The sequence below is a fragment of the Seriola aureovittata genome, chromosome 9, assembly GCF_021018895.1.
Source record: "Seriola aureovittata isolate HTS-2021-v1 ecotype China chromosome 9, ASM2101889v1, whole genome shotgun sequence".
Lineage (NCBI taxonomy): Eukaryota > Metazoa > Chordata > Actinopteri > Carangiformes > Carangidae > Seriola > Seriola aureovittata.
Genome location: NC_079372.1, coordinates 8,482,232 through 8,496,216, shown reverse-complemented (window position 1 = coordinate 8,496,216; position 13,985 = coordinate 8,482,232). Strand labels below are relative to the sequence as shown.

The window sequence follows — 13,985 nt, the reverse complement described above, 5'->3', positions numbered from 1 at the left end:
CCTGTTAGGAGTGAATGACGTTTACATTTGCTTCATCATCATGTTATTCGACATATCACATGCACATGACATATTATGTGAATGTTCCCAATTTTGTCAGATTTCATACATGCGCCGATCCCTCGTCTACATTTACAAATGCTGTCATAAAAAATAAACTTTTACGAGTGACCATTCCCAGCTTGTCATTAAATAAATGTAGTGTATTAAAAATGGTTTTCAGTGACAACCTAGTGTCCCATACTCAGTGCGATTACTGTGTCAGCGAAAAAACTGTTTTCACATTGCGCTTTTATAATAATAAGAGGATAAAAATGAGCACATATCGAGCTAAACTCACCTACTGTAGCTTTGAGAATGTATTCACTTAAAAACACTACACTCTCTCTATTTTTGTTAATTATTGATAATGATTGATTGATTGATTTAAATATCAAATTCTCCCCACATGTACACAAAAGTTTGTAGGTTGCTCCTTTGTCGAGGAGAGCAGGTGTGGTCAGCTGCAGGTACCATGAACTCCAAAGGGAAAATGCAGCAACGGATAAAAACTTATGAAAGCTTATGAAAACCCTTAAACTTAAATTGTCTCCTGAAGCATAGTCCACTTATCCGCCATTGACCTGTACGTTCCATCTCTTTTAAACAATCCTTGCAAACACAATGTTCACAAAACCTTCCCAAAACTACCAGACACTGCCACTAAACAAGAAGGTGCTGGACGCAACAAAAAAAAAAAAAGATCAAAGCATACACACACTTACATCCCTTATATATACTTTCAGACACAAACGCCTACAAAGGGGAACAGCTATGAATGAATGAGATGAATACATTAGTCTGAACATGACAAAAACTCCAAATATGATACATTAGGTTGAATAAAAAAAGCTGTGTCCTCATTATATTTTCAGGACAATCACATGTGAAGGGATCAACCCACTCATCCACAGAAAGACTTGACTCAACGTTTTTTGAGTATATAAGCTACATGAGCTGCCTTCACAGGAATTCATTGAAAGCCACATAGAGAAGAAGAACACAGTATCCAGTTGTTTTAACACATTCATTATGAAGAGGCCGTAGCACGGCAACCCCATGACAGCAAAAGGAACACCTTCCTAACCAATATGCTACTTACAAAATATACAAATTGTTTTTACGCAATATACCGGCATTAACAAATCCAAACACACACTGTAAAACAGTGGGAAACAGGGAAAATGTGTATATAAATGTGTATACAGGTGGCGGTGTGTGTGTGTGTGTACGCACGTGTGTACACACACAGAACACTCTCTTTCCATAGAGTCCTGAGGTGGGAACGGTGCCAAACCAACACTTCATTTCAATTTCAAATCCGAGGCCTGACTTTGACCTTTCAGCACAAAACTAGTTACGGACTCACTCTCAGTTCTTCTCTCACACACACACACTCTCACTCTCTCTCTCTCTCTCTCCCCCCTCGCCTGTTATGCTGCTCGTCAACACACACACACGCTCCTCGCCTTCATCCTGTCCGCAATGTTAATCAGCATTTTATTTTTCTTTCCCTTTCATTTCTGCAAATACGCCACATCTTCTGATGACTTCTTCAGTGTCCCCCATCAGTACCCGTAAGTGACTTGTACAGCTCATTCTTTGTCGCTTCCTGTTTCCTTCAGCCTTCCTGTATCTGTGAGTTCTGTGGAATGACACCTTTCATCATTATGGGACATTGACACATCTTTTGTCGCAAAAATGTGACAGCATTCCTCTGTGCTGTTAAACCGTCAACACTGATTGTGTGAAAAAGAGGAAGAACAGAGGTAGGAGGGAAAGTGAGAAAAGTGAGAAAAAAGGGTGTGGGTAGAGCAATGAGCATGCCACTAGTAAGGTCACAATTTAGAAATAATTGCATGAGGAGCCAAAGTCAGACTTATGTTCACTGTCTTTTCAAAACTAATGCCACTACTGATGACAAAGATCATTGTAGGTATAACTTTAGGAAACCTTAGTTTATTTCCGGATGTGATAGTGACATAACCGGTGACGTAAGAGCATCAGTAGTATCTGAGAATGAGATTTACAATCATTTTATAAGTTTTCTGATCACCAAATGGCAGTTACACAACACTAGTGATGGAGAGGGAGGGTGTGTTGCTCTAAGCCAGAGGAAGGGTGTGTGAGTGTAAAATAACACCAAAAAACTAAACCAAAGGAAGAGAGGAGATGGAGAAAAAGAGTGGGAGGAAAATGGGAGATGGAGAGGGGGTACCCAGGCGGGTGTTCCAAAAACCTGTCAAGGTATTTCCTTCTGCAAACACAGAATTTGTGGGACTGTACAGTAGAGGCGTGCCGACACTCACACATACATAAAATCCAGCATATTACGCTGAAAATACACAGCAGTGGTCAACAGTGCAACTTTGATTTTAACGTATTCTTTGATTGGGTAGGTCTAAAGCCAACTCCTGCGCAGCAGTGTCCGCTGTCCGCAGCTGTACGAACACACACACACCCGCAAACATACGCACACACCAACTTAATGAGCCATTCAATACCCCCACAAGACTCCAGACTTTGTGAGCCTCCTCACCAGCGTCCAAGTCCCTCGGTATCTCATTCCTTGAACACCCCCACTCCAGATACACTAAGTCACACATGCATACAATTCCTCCGTTTGGTAAATGTCTCGTCACTCCTAATTCCACCACGCATATGCCTTCATGCTCTCACATAAATATGTACACACCTACGCACACACAGACACACACTATGTCCCACTGCTCTCCTTCTACGCCAGCTGCAGTCCACCCAATGTGTTTACATAGTCTGCTGAACCACGACGGGGAGAGGGGGAGGGAGGGAGGGAGAGAGAGAAAGAGAGAGAGAGAGAGTGGATGGACGGACCAGGGCTGTTTGTCTGAAGGGGCTTTCCTGTTCTCACAGGAAATGGTAAAAGAGGGGGAAACCAGGAGCAGGAGAGGCAAAAGCAAGATGAAAATAAATGAGACAACAAAAAAAAAAAAAACAGATCTTATGAGAGTGAGACCAGGAGAACGAGGAGAGGGAGACGGACAGATGGTAGCAAAGAACGCGTCATGGATGTAAACATCCGTCCTGTTGTTCAGATAAACCACAATACAGCGAGCGCAGGACTGGGAATCATGATCTCCTCTTCCTCTGCCACCGCTTCCAAACACACAAACACACACACACTTCCCACTGCAAGTTATGTCACAGATTAGACTGTTATGCAAACCTACAGTGTTATCACAGCGATGTTGCATTTTGGTTTTGCCACCTGTGGTTGTTGACTCACAAGCTCAAGCTCAGTGTGGACTGTGGTCACGGGTGTCTCAATCTTTCCCACCCATTTTTAAATTTTTTATTTTTTTTTTTTTAAATCAAATCCACACACACACGGGTGGATGTAGATGATATAACTATGGTGTGTGTGTGTTATCTTGTTGCAGTGCCATGATGTGCCGCCAGTGTGGTAATGTGGGGTGGGTCTGTGGTGCTGTAGTTTTGTGTCTTCTGGTCGTGGATGGGGTTAACAGCGTCTGCCACGGCTGGCGGTCTAGACCCAATGACTCAAAATGTGTGTGTCCATGTACGTGTTTGATGATGGTGGTGGTGGTGGTGGAGGGAAGTAAACAACCATGAATCACTTAATATTGAACCAAAGCTGCTAATTACTCCCCAGTATCCTCAGGTGAACACAGCAAGAGTGAAAAACTATTTCTGACGTTTTCATTCCCTCTTGTTTCCCCCCCGCTCTTTGATTTTGCCATAAGATTTCCTCTTTCACCTTCCCCAGAAAGTAGCATCCGTCAGAGGAAGGCCTCTTATGTTGGGTGAATCAAGACAAGACTCCTCCAATAAGACAGTTAGTGTTGGATTATGCTCGAATTGAACTAATTCTTCCTATGTGTTGGAAATCAAAAGTGTTTATACCTGTTCTGAACGTCCACACTGGAAGGTGGAGCGTAAAGCTGACCGTCATAGAGAGTCACCTGGAAGCTGTTTATAGTGTTGCGCTCAGTTGTTCACATGAAAAGTGAACAACAAAAATAGCTGTGTAAAGAATGGAAAAAAAAAAAAAGGGGAAAAAAGAAAACGTGCTAGAGACAGAAGTTCAAATCCTGTTTACTCTCTCACACCCACACAACTGAACAGTCACGGCGTGAAGTGGGTGCAAATGAAAAATTGTTAGTTTCACATCGAAAAGGTGTGGGGAGTTTCCAAAACTATTCCACCACTAGGAAAGCACTTCTGAAGAAGAATACTGTCATCTCAAGTGTTGTTTAAGTTTATGCGTTTGTAGTTCTTCAGTTACTTGTTCACCAAATTGAACGGTGAAGTAGCAACAGCAAACACACAGAGTCCTGCTGCAGGTATGTAACTGGCTAAATAATTTGTATACACTTCAATGTATGTGTAAAAATGAATTAGATGCAGGTGGACCCTGGGTGTAATAAAGACCAGAAATTTCAAACTTAATCTTTACAAGCATCTTTGTTTTGAATTTGAACTAATTAATCGTGGTCAACAGTGTATCTAATTTTATGTATGTGCTATTAAATGTCCGCTCAGTCTAGTTTACACGTTTCTTTGTCGGCCAAACTCACAAACACAGCACTGAGTAAATGTCTATAGGTGTCAGTAGGCTTCAAACAAAGTGCACGCAGGAGCTTCAAACTGCGTCTTGGTTTGGGTACAGAGATTTTGAAGGTTGGAGGACAAGTAAAGTAACAATGTAAAGGTTTTTACACCTTTCTACCCGTTTCCCTCCCCTCTTCCTCTCAGGTGCTGTCTCTTTACCTCTAGTCCTTGCTATGTGTAGTCATTTCCCATGAGCTATCCACCTCTTACTGGAAGGCACTCCTCCTCCTCCTCCTCCTTTCTCCCCCATCAAACAGTGCAGCCTCCTCCAACAGCCCCTGCCACATTCTTTCATCTATAGCTCTTCCATAATATTTTTTCTCCTTTTTCCCCTCCTTCCCCTTCTAGTCTCTGTATCTTTAGCAAAGTGTATGGCCTCTCAGCAGCTTGTTTGACCTATGATAATGATTGGGGGGGGGGGGGGGTCCCACTGAGTGCGAAAAGAGCAATGGCACACGTGCACAAGACACACATGGAACAATCAGAGAAAGTCGGAGAGAGTGTGAGAGTGAGAGGCGGCGAGAGAGAGAGTGAGTGGGATGCGACATATAATTGTGCTCTAATGAAACATAAACAGTGCAGTCTGAGGGAGTGTGTCTGGGCAGGGCCCCCGGCTGGCCTAAAGGCCTAAAGGCTCTGCTCTCCAAGGCTCTTAATTATGACTGAGGAGGTCAGTCACACCTCCTCTAACCCGTCACCAAATACTGTAAGTATTGTAAATACTGTCTGTGTGTTTGTGTGTTTGTGTGTCCCTCTGCGCATCTGTGTGTTTATGTGCACCGCGTGCGTCAGAGAAAAATACAGAGGATGTCGACTGTGCGGGAACCCACCGCTGCGAACGTTCTCCCGACCGTTTTCATCCCCACTCTACAATGGCAAACCTAACTGCAGGTGCCCACCTGTCTTTTTTTTTTTACGCTCAGTGGTGGTCATATTGACTTGGAGCACTGTCTCTTTCTTTTTTTACAACCTTGTACTTTCCTTTCTGTTCAGTCTTGGCAGGAGAAGAGCAGCTGTCGCATGCCTCTCGTTTCTGGGGTCACGCTTGCCATCAAGGAGTGACTGTCCTTTTGTTTTGCAGCATGTCTTCTGTGTGTCCTGCTCCCGTAGGGCCTCCCACCGTTAAGCAAGATCTTCAAAACAAAATTCACAGTTCAAATACCAGATTATTCTCAAAAGAGGTAACAATTTAGGAATGCATGTTTCGGTTTCTTCTGTAACCTTGTTGCCTTGTTGTTTATTTGAAGCAGGTGTGTGTCCGTACAGCGTGCATGTGTGGGAAAGTGACTTGCGGCCAAGCTAGGTTTAACTAACAGAAGGGTATTCCCAGCCAAACAGTCTGCCCACAAAACCCAGACTAACTAACCTCAGTGTCTGGGTGGCTGGTCTGAACCTCGCCGTCAAAGTCCTAATCAGCCAGCACATTACACACTATTATGGTTTACAGCAAGGGAGGGAGAGTGAGAGGGTGAGAGCAAGAGACAGATCAAGAAAGAAAGAAAGAATAGTTGTTATTGTTGCACAGTTGTTAGTTTTGTTCGATTTTTTTTCTTTCCATGTCAATTACAAAAAGGCAGAGAAGAAAAAGAGCACGATTTCAGACACGTTTACTTTAGTGTCTTCACTTTCTCACACTCCTCTTCTCTCCTCTATTTCTGTTGTTCAACAGACTGTCAACAGACAGGTGAGAGTAGAAGAGCCAACCAGGAAGCCCTGACCCTTGACCTCTCATCTCTAACCTTGGATCATCAGCTGGGTTGTTCTGGGTGTCCAAATGAGTCGACCTGGCCTCAACCCTAACAGTGACCTCTGGTCCCTGACAGTTGTTATTTGCCTGCAACAGAACACACCGAGCCTGAGAAAAAGAGAGGTGAAGTGCGTAGAAATAGTTCAGGTTAAGTTAAAGAACCAATGTATTGTTGTAAAATGCGGCATTAAAAGTAAAAGCTTGACTTTGTAACATGAACGCCATATTTCTAGGCTTGTGATAAAACATTTTTTAAAAAAAGCAAAGAGTTGCCACTGTGACTTTTTGTCAGGGCATTGATCGGCGACTTCGACTGGATCTTTTTTCATTGTCTCACGGTGCTTTAAACAGCACACCCCCACTAATGCAGCCCCCTGCGCTGTTTCAGGTCTGAATCCCTACTTAGGATCACAAGATAAAATCTAGCCATACGTGAGATGATTAATGGGGCTGGAAAGAAGAAGAAACAAAACTCAGACTTAGACTTTTCTCTGATCTCAGTTTACTGTGAAATTGAAAATTTAGAAGGAGAATTACTTTGATATAACTGCGAACAACTCACAAATAGTTTAAACTTGAAAAGGGGCCCCGTTTACACACTGTTTCTTTTCTGAGAGGTAATAAGCTAAAACATTTGGGAATTAACAGATTTAATCTACAACAATGTATTGTGTTTTGAAAGCTTATGTTTTTTCATGTGACATCATCATCTGAAAAGTCAAATAAATGTGGTGTAGTAAAAAGAACAATATTTGCCTCTGACTTGTAACAGAGTAAATACTCAAATAGAGTTCAGGTACCTCAAAAAAAGCACATTCGCAAAGTACTTAAGTAAATGTACTTAGATACATTCCACCACTGGGGAGAGGAGAGGTAAACAAGCCCCCACGAACTAAAGAGTGTGCAAAATGCCTCCTCTACATCTCTAATTGCATGTTTTCTCCCCACATACCTGTAATTACACTCTGCCTACCACTCATCTCTCTCTCTCTGAGGCAACACTCGCGCTAACCATAATGAAGCCTGGCTCTAATGATTTACAACTGCTTAGCATTAACACAAGCACAAACAGCCACAGACATTACCAGTGCCACTGAAATGATATCTTCATCAAGCCAATCCAAATTATATGAGATGAAGAAAAACATATATTCAACGAATGGCAAGTTAGGCAAGGTCTTTGTCTTAGCATTTGTGAATATTTGAAGAGATCAACAGTATTAGGCAACAGTGTTATTAAGGCCTACTGTAAGTTCTCTGTGAGCTCTACGTCAGGCTGACAAATATGTAATGGAAAAGTGTTTGTCCTTTGATTTATTTACATTTATCCTGACTGACTGACTGCATGTGCCTCCCAAGGACAGAACTTTCAGGAGAGAAAGTGTGCGTATGTGGACTCATTTGCATAAGTAGGCCATTGGTTCCTAATGGAGGCGTTTTGTTCAGGCGTTAACAAGGTGTCTCGCTGGGGCTCTCGTTCATTCTCTCGTTCATTCGTTCCTTCCTGTCGTCCGCTGACTCTGACATCCAGGCAATCAGTGCTGCATTTGGGCTCTCTCTTTGTGTGATTTACGAGCTCCCAGATTCATTTAAAAGCCATTGTTCTCCTCTGACGGATACCGCGGCCCCCTCCGCTTCCACACTCTCGCTTGTGGACTGCACGCACACACACACACACACTTTTACACAGCCGCAGCTTACTTTATCTCTCACTCACTCACCCACTTGCTCAATCACTCAGCACATACACACACGGTGCCCATCTATCATGGAGCGATGCAGGGGGAGATTGTTATCCCGGTAACCATATTAACCCACAGATCCCCCAACAGTGGCTGATCCAGCAGTGAATTAAGACACAGGACTGAGGGAGAGAAAGAAAAGGGAAGGATGAAGAGAGGAGAAGAAGAGAAGAGAAGAAGAAATATGTGATACATTTGTTCTCATTCATATTTTCATTCATATCTGTCATTCACTTTCTTAATCCACAAAGTAAAGACGATGGCCAAACGTCTCCTGCCTCCTCTCCTCTCTTGCTTTGCTGCAGGAGATTGTCTGTCAGCGAGGCATCTGTAAATGCATCAGGACACACCTGCGCTTGATTAAGTGTGTTTAGACTGCAGATGGAGGGAGAGGGAGGAGGAGGAAGAGGAGGATGAGGGGGTGGGGGGCAATTTAGAGAGCAGAGGTTTTATGAGAGTAATCATCTCCAATAAGGCCTGCTTGGGAATCTCAAGCCCCCGCCCTGCACACACACTGTGCCTAATGTACACCATACACACACAGACACAGACACACACACACACACACACACACACACACACACACACACACACACACACACACACGTATACGCATTTACACCTTCTAAACCCTTGCACACAGAGATCCTTTATGCCTCTTTGTTCATTCTAGGGTTTAATAAGAGCCAACTACATTTTAATCTCATTCCTCATAAGTGGACAACTTGTATTAATTCTCCGAGATGAGGACAAGTTGGCCTCCCACAAAGCAGGCTGTTTTGAGTTACAGCCTCCGCTCTGCATTTGTGTGGGAGATTAACTTCTCTCTCCGAGTTCATATTTTCATCTGGGCCTGACTATGGCCAGAGGGAGGGTGGTGAAGGGAAATACAGAGAGGGGGCAGGCTTGGAAAAGACATAATGCTGTTACATCATTTAATGACATTAACTCACCATGCGCACAAGTAAATACACACACATAGCAAGAACAAAAATATTGCGAGTTCTTACAACCATTAGGCAACTAATTTACTTCATCTGAAAAGTGAAAGATGTTATCGAACAGTTGCGTGTTCCAAGCGCACACTTCTGTCCTCCGAGACGAAACAGCGAAAAAGATGGAACAGATGGATGAGGGAAGAAGAGTGTGGAGTTCTACTCCTCTCCTTTACCTTTTCATTGCCACATCACTGGTCTGATAACACCTACTCTGGAACTAAGTTTGGTCTGCAAGTGAAAGTGTCCCTGTGGAGTTTTAGACCATCACCATGCCCGTTTTGTTTATCTCATGCACACACACGAGGACGCAGCTGCACCTGCGGCGGGTGTTGTGATACACAGGCCCAACCGGTGGTGCTGGTAGGGCTGTTCTACTGATGAATGGGTGGTGGTGACATGGCAAGATATGCTGAAACGCCCCAACAAAGGCAGGGAAGAAGACGACTGCAAACTAGTAAAACATCATGTAAACAATACTGGATTTAAAACACATTAAAAAAGATGGATTTGCAAATATCTAATGAGGACGGAAAAGCACTTCACATATTTGTCAGGCCTCAATGCGTTATGGTCAGAGGAACTGAATGTAAATACAACTTCTCTTTGGTCACAAGAAAACTCCACAGGGAACCATGAAGTAACTCATAGGGTGCTCGAACAGAGGAGACTTTCCCAGAGGACCAAGAACTTTTTGGGGAACGCGGGAACTAAACCTGATAGTATACTTTCAACTGGAACTGATTTGACAAATTTAAAGGAACCAAAACCACATTAATTTGGTTCCTATAGGACCTAGATTTGGTTCCTTTACAACAGCAACAGTTCCAGGTGTAAAAACATCACTGCTGTGGGAGCAGTAGTCGCTGATGGGTCACCTACAATCATATATTCATGATTGCAAAAAATGAAATGTTGCCGAAACAACTCTAAGCTAGATTATAGATGTGGCTGCTGAAGACCAGACGATTTGATCCTAAAACGTTTCAAGTGGACATTAAAACCACAACTGAGCCGTGACGGAGGACAGCTGGGTGCATTGCAACATTAATATGAGGATGACGGGTGGGCTCTTCTTCATGTTTGTTTATGTTAAAAAATAACGTTAGGCTCCGTTGCTGCTTCTCCAACTAGCTTCAAAACGAGCAAGTGAGCGAACAAACCGAGAGCAGAAACAGACAAGACAGAGAGGGGAGCGACAGAGCTAGCGAATGAATGAGAGAAATAAATAAATAAATAAAACATTATTTGCTAATTGATTCATCGCATTTACATTTTAAAACAGGAATAAACATCAGGAAAGCTGTTTCCTTGTGTGTGCATTTCAAACACCGCCATGTTTTTTTTCCATCCATAATTGGACTAATCAGATTTGATGGAAATGCAAATGCACAACATGGGCTTTTATTTCCTAGTTTTGCTCCTCTGGTTCCATAGTTCCTGGAACTATTTTGCCAAAAGGGTTATTACAATTCATATCTCCAGTTATCTCCAGTCTGAGTGGTAACATTTTCCTAATAATGCTCTCTCCAAGAACACTTGGAAAATTCTATAACAGGAAATTCTGCCTGCCCTGAACAGCACCAGCTCCACTGATCTAAATGAACTTTCACAAAAACAACTGTGTAAACTGTGTTTTGTGTCTTCAGTTACAGTAAAGAGAGGCTGTGTGTGTGAACCCAAGAGCTTTAACAGTGTGTGTCAGCTAAAGTGTGTCGGGAAGACTGCCTGAAAAGATCCCGTAAGCGCAGGCCATAGTCGCGCTGGTTTTAGGGTAAGTGGGATGTTGACAGCTTTTTGGACAGCTCGCACTCTGCTCTGACAGGCCAAGAGTTATTATCCAACCTGAGACAGCCCAGTGGCACTCAAACCCTCAAACATGCTCAGTTTCAAGTGTGTGCGTGCGTGTGTGTGTGTGCTTGTATGAGTGTGTGTTTGAAAGCAGGCTGAGAAGGGCAGAGAGTCATCCAGTAGATTTACTGTGTCAGTAAGCAGCTGTGTTTGTCAGTGTTGGCCCGAGGCTTTTCGGTGTGATCCAGTCTATGTGATTATACACCATACGCTTCTCTCTCCCTCCATTTTCGGCTCTCTCCATCCTCCTCTTGCTAAAAAGCCCACGGAAACCAAGGGTCGCTTTACCTGCCGTGTGTAGTTCCACTTTTTCGCTTTTGCACAAACACAAAAACACTGATACAACTGCAACAATCATGCATTTATACTTATGTGGCAGAACTGATGCTGAGATTTGTGATTCTTAAAAAAAAGATCATGACCTAACTGAGAACTCATAAGCAGTGCTACTTTAGGGGCGTCTGTGACATCCAAACCACGTTGGATGTCTGTTCAGCCAGAGCACTTGTCATAGCTCTCACTGCAGGTGTTCAGGCTTGGTTTGGTTTGAAAGGATTACAGGGTGGAGGAGCTCCGGTAAGTACAGTTTTCCCTTTGTGTCTCGTTCTCTCTTTCTCTGTGTGTGTGTGTGTGAGTGTGTGTCAGAGAGTGAAAGAGAGGCACTACAGTGACTGCATGCCTAAAAGTATGCATAGGTGTGCGTGTGTATGTGTCACATATATATCAGTGTCTTGTTTACTTTAGTATTTCTCAATGTGTGTGTGTGTGTGTGTGTGTGTGTGTGTGTGTGTGTAAAACACCATCAGTCAGTCCTAACTTTATACTATCTTGAATTTAAAAAAAAATCTCACACCTGAATCAGCAGCTCCTTCCTGTCCTATGAAACTGCTCCTACAGTAACTTCTCTTACTTCTCATTTGTTTGTAAGCATTACTACCACTATATAAAACCTTTAGAACATTCACAGTAATGGCTGGTTCATCATCTGGGGGACTTTTGTCACTCTGATAAGTAATACATTTCAAGGGTCAATTTGTGTTGGGTTTAAAACAAACATATCTCTGTAGTGAAGCTATGGTATGGGTTGCTGGGTTGCTGATAGAATAAAATCTAAGTTTACTCCACCGCGACAGTCATTGTGAGTCACTCTTGAATAAGGCACCAGCTACTGTAAATGCAAATTCTGCAACATAATTGTTTAAGTACACGTATGAGAAACAGCTGATGTCTCGTTGAAATTAGAAATCTTAAGCATTCATTACACCACTGAATACATTATTAAGTGCTGATATATAAACTTTCCTAAAGTGTCTATACTCTATTTTTATGATAATGTATTATATGACCATGTAAAAAACAATAGGTACGTTTCCATTAACCTGCTTAATGCACAATTTGAAATTGCGGACTTAAAAACCAGTAAAGGAGACACTTTTCGACGGAGCAATAGTCGCCAAATTTAAATGGAGACGCTCTTTTTCGCATTGAAGTCATGGCGCCTGTCGTGTCAGGACCCAGGGAGCCAGCTCCAACCGAGAGTCACGTTTAATTGGAAGGATATCACGGGAGGAGAAAACCCAGCTTTATTTGCATAACATAAGTCAATGGAAACACGGACCATTCGCAAATGTGTTTTCTCGACCTTTCTAAAAAGAAAAAGCTCATTGTTTAGCTGTCTGACCCGCAACTTTATTGTTTTTGTTCACGCTCACCACTCTCATACTATGGTTTTCATCCATAGCAGACAGCTGTTTTCAGTGGAAAAAAAACTCTAAAATGGTAGAGACCAAAAACTGAGCTGAAAAGGAGTGAATATTGGACTTAAATTGACCAAGAGGCAAAAAAAAAAAAGAAAAAATGTAACCCCCTCTCATGACATGCGTCGCTTCACGTTCAACCTGATGCCAAGGTTTCATGTCTGGATAAGTCTGGGCACTTTTATTTAAAAGTCACAATGGCAGTCTTACTGGGTCAGAGCTGTGAGATTTTTATTTTCAACACTTTCTCTTTTTCTCTGTCTGAATTGAATGCCTCCAGATTAACACAAAGGTGCAGCAGCACAAGGTTAAACATGCAGAGAGTTACACCTTCCTTGTACCACCTTCTAAGATTATGGTAAAACATGTATTAGTTGAATCATCTCTTCTGCACAGTATAAAGTGTAATATAGGAGGAAACATTGTGAAAGAGCCAATTTTGAATTGTTGAGGAGATCAGACATATTAAAACTATTTTCCAGGCAAGGCAAAAAAGGTTACAAAAAACACATCACACAGCCACAGTGATCACGGCAAATGTATGGATGAATAAATGAATCCAGGAAAATGCTTTACATAGAACATACTGTTGGATACTATACAACAAGCAGCAGAATTTGCTCTCTAATAATGTTAAATGATGAAACTGATGTGCAAACGTAGCGGTGAAGTCACTAGAAGCACAGACAAACATAATTAAGGCTTCATCTGCAAAACAAGGCTCAAAATTCATAACGTGACGTTAGCCTGAGAGAGAACAGAAAACAGTTTTCTTCCATGTGATTTTTAAAGTGGAGAAGTGGATTATGCTCATTTCCAGCCCTCAAAGCTCTTTCTAGATATATTTTTTTTCTGGGACTCCACTAGAGTAGTTTTGCATGATTCACAGTTTAAATGCAACCCCCTGAGTTGAGCCTCTGACTGAAACAGGCAATATTAGCTCCGGGCTCTTTAAGACCCCCCCCAAAAGCCTGCCGAGGGACAGAACCCAGCGCTGTTGCACTTGTTAGCACCACCTCATCCTCTCACCGGTACCGGTGTGGAGGCTCTGAAAGCAATTTGCAAGACGACCGTGTACCATGACATAATTGATTGGAAATGGCAACTTCTCAAATCCATCTGCACATGTTTTGGCCCGAATCCAATGCGAAATCTAAGTGTGGACAGAATGAATATCACGGCCATCACCTGCCTATTGTGGTGTTTAACAGCAGATTTAGTTTTTTTCATAACAATCTGTATA

At 42.6% G+C, this 13,985-nt stretch overlaps 1 long non-coding RNA gene across 1 annotated transcript; it reads left to right on the top strand.

The window, feature by feature from the left end:
* The first annotated feature begins 3,745 nt into the window (after positions 1-3,745).
* On the top strand, positions 3,746-7,068 carry LOC130175202 (uncharacterized). Its single transcript, XR_008828709.1, has 3 exons — positions 3,746-4,382; positions 5,443-5,831; positions 6,320-7,068. It is a non-coding gene; the product is annotated as an uncharacterized LOC130175202 (long non-coding RNA).
* Positions 7,069-13,985: the final 6,917 nt, after the last annotated feature.